Genomic DNA, 3,840 nt, shown 5'->3' with positions numbered 1-3,840 from the left:
AGTTAGTCAAACAGGTCTAGTTACATATGTAGATCTGTCAAACAAGACAGCAAGCAAGCAAGCAAGCATAGTGGAAACATGCTGATCATAGATTTGAGCTGGGTGAGCAGTAAACAGAAGCAAGAATAGACATCAGGCCACATGAACTAAAGTAGTAAGTAAACACATAAGTTTTGATTCTTAAAAAGTTAATCAGAAGCATACCTAGTTAAAGAAAGAAAACACAAGATGTGAGCAAGGTATTGTGCAATTCCCAGCCTTGGCTTGCAGCCGGCTAGAATAACAGGGATCACAAGTAGAAAAGAGAGCAGATGGAGCAGAGAGAGAGAGAGCCTTTAAGAGTGTAAGGTGATAGTTTCTGAATTATTGTTCATATCCAACAATTAAAATAAGAGGCAGTTTATATAGTAATCAAGAGTTAAACAAAATAAAGTAAGGGATCAATTAAGTAGCAATTAAGAAAATTCATGGAATAAATCACATGTAAAATCAGTAAATCTTCCCTTTAATCAAGGGATAATCAATCAAAGATAAAAGCAGGACAGATATTTTAAGGAAGGAAATCAAGTAAGGTAATTAGGGGTGAATGAACAGGGGTCCAATTAAGGAAATAGTTAGCAGGAATCAGTAAATAACAAATAAGGAAAGAAGAGACTAATTAAGGCAAGAAGTTCAATCAAATCGAGCAGAGTAGTAAGAATCAAGGACTTTGTTTGGGAAAAGGGCTCAATTCAAACCAAAAATAAGAACTTTAGAATAATCAAGGGTTTAACCAAGGAGAAAATCACGTAAAGAGTCAGCAAATATCGCAGACAACTTAAATAAAGCAAGAAAAGAATAGTCAGAATGAACATAGACATATAGAATCAGTAGAAAAGTTGAACCAAGAACTTAGTAGAGGCATATTAGGATAAGAAAATCATGAGACATCTAAATGTCTAAAGAGAAATCACAAGAACCAAGGCAAGAACAAAGGCAATACACAAGTAACTCAGAAACCAAATAAAAGAGCCAAAAAAATTAGGGCTTTTAGTGTAAACGAGTTGAAGTTAGATCAAACCTAACGAAATCGGTTAAAACATATAGAAACTAGAAGATTAAACACCCAAATCATCAAATGTTTTGGAAAAAGAAATTTTCGAAAACCCTAGTTTAGAGAAAGATGAAAAATCATTCGAAAATCAAACAATTCTTATAAAGAATCAAAAGGTTATTGTAAAACTCATATTAAATAGGTCCAACCATCTTAGATCTGTACAGATCTAAGAAGTTCAGAATGAAGAAATTAGGGTTTTAGGAAGAACAATCACATAGATGAAGAAACAAGCTTAGAAACCCCTAGATTCATGACGATATAGGGAGATCTTGCTTGAAACCAAATCGGAACAGCCTGAAACAGGCGAGAAAGGGCCAGAGATGCAAGCGGACTGATCCTGGTCCCTCGAGGACCTTAGAGATGGCAATACCAGCGTGAGGGAGGCCATTAGAGGCCTGGTAGTGGTAGGGAAACACCATGAAAGACATCAGATGACCTGCGATGTGGGTAAATTAGGGTTAGGGTTTAAGAGCTTTTGAGAGGAAAGGGATTTCAGGGCGGCGGTTGGTGAGAATGAGAGGGTTTGGGGGGTCGTTTGGCACTAAAAAGGGAAGGGGCCAATTGTGGTCGTTGATCTCTATGATCAACGGTCGAGATTAAATGAGATTTGGGCTGGGTCGGGTGTTTAGTTTTGGGCTGGGTAGGTTTAGGTTGAGATTGGGCTGGGTAGTGGGTCAAAATTAAGGCCAATATTTAAATAAAATAAGGCCAAATTTTAAATAGCCACTTTTAATAACTAAATAATTTATAAAAAATAATAACTGAGTACCAAAAATATCTTTGTGTACTAAAATAATTTAAAATAATTATTTAACATTTAAAAAATATAAAATACCATTTTATGCATAATTACATTATACATTGGTAAGGGCTATTATTGCAAAGATGTGCAATTTAGCTTAAAATATAAATATAATTACAAAAAAATGCACTAAAAATATTTAATAATAAATTTAAATGGATAAATCATCACAAAAGTAATTTGAAGGATAATTATTGGACATTTATATAATAAAAAGAAAAGAAATAAATTGATTTGGAACTTTTAAAATTGTAAAAAATACTTATGCATGCTTATAGCTACATATGCACTATTTTGAAAGTATATATACGTGTTTAAAATATGTGAGAAAAAATTGGGTATCAATAGTGAGTATCTCCCATCTGGGGAAGCTTCTAAGGGTAACTCCGTGCAAGCACACCCGGAAGCCCAATCACAACAAGTCCCGGGTAGATTCCACTTGGTAGATGAGTCATCTTCCGCTGCTAGTTCTTATGAATGTTCGGAAGAGGGTAGCCAACATTCTGAGCCCTCTTCCTCACATGCCACGGCTGCACCAATCAATGTTGATGATGATGATGATGTCCCAGACGATGGTAGAGGGGGTGATACTATAGTGGGGGGTTTAGAGAGGTCAAGGAGAAGGGAGATGTGGGAAGAAATATTTGTCAGCTAGACTGCCTTCAACATGTTTGGAGAGTGGTAGCCCTAGAGATCGCTCACTTTTGAGCGACAATTCTTGATAAAGGATTTGGACAAGCACTACCCAAATGTCCTCAGACTGTTCCATAAAAGAAGAGGATAAAAATGGTTCACCCAAAGCGTCCTTGATGCAAATGAGCACTTGGTTAAAGAATTTTATGCTAATGTGGCTCACATTAAGAAAGGTACTAAGGTGACAAAAGTGCGAAATCTGAAAATCCAATTCGACTCCTATGCTTTGAACTCATATGTGGGATTTGAAGAAGTGAAGACAGTCCGATACTTGGAAAAACTGGCTATGGGTGATGGAGCTCGCCCGTGGCTAGCTGAGATTTTTGCTATTCGAGGATCAACACCTCTGTGGCTTACAACAGGGTTCCCATAGTTTGGGCCACCCTAAATTTTGAAGCAAAAAGGTGGAAAACATTGGTGTGAAACCGCATTGATCCGTGCCTAAATGAGAACAACCTCACACTTCCTTGTGTAGTCTTGGTGGCTTCAATTATGGATGGGTATCCGATTAATGTAGGTGCCATCATGTCCACCAACATCACATTAGCTGTCTAGAAAGATGAGAGATCATACCCGAACCCAAACTTCCTCATATAATACTTCAAAGATCAAAAGATGGAGCCGAGGCAATATGATACAGAAGTAAAGACCAAGAGCCTTTCTCATGGTACCACCTGCAAGGTGCTGACAACTCGAAGTTCAAGGGTAAGGCAACTACCTCTGCTGGCCAGTCTGAGGAGCCAGCTGTAGTAGTTACTGATTTAGCTGCTAAGCCTTCTCCATCAGCCGGTCCTTGCACTAGGACAACAAACATACCACCATTGTTGTTTTCTAGACTACCAGCTTTACCATAAGTGCTAGCTTCATCCACTTATCCGCAGACTACTCTGCAAGTCTCCCAATCATTGGTGAGTCACAAGAACTAGATGCAAGCAACTACTTCAAAGCTGTCTGACATATCTAGAATTGTTGCAGCACAGTCTTCTTCCCCAGCAACACCACAAGTACCTAAGTTAGTGAAGGAAACAATGAAGAAGATTCTAAAATCCAGAAGACCATTATGGAGACTCTGGTGGTGCATGGGGAGGTCATTGAGCAGTTGGGAAAGCAAATGAAGAAGATGCGGAAGTCTCAGGCATCGAGAAAGTCAGTGGAGAAGTTGAGAAATGAGATCGCCAAGATTACATCTGTCGGAGATCTACATTGGACCTGCTTATGGAGCTAGCAGCCCCAACAGCACAAGCAGTAC

The sequence above is a fragment of the Nicotiana tabacum genome, chromosome 22 (assembly GCF_000715075.1).
Source record: "Nicotiana tabacum cultivar K326 chromosome 22, ASM71507v2, whole genome shotgun sequence".
NCBI lineage: Eukaryota > Viridiplantae > Streptophyta > Magnoliopsida > Solanales > Solanaceae > Nicotiana > Nicotiana tabacum.
The sequence above is the reverse complement of the archived record's forward strand: the minus strand, read 5'-3'. Positions refer to the sequence as shown.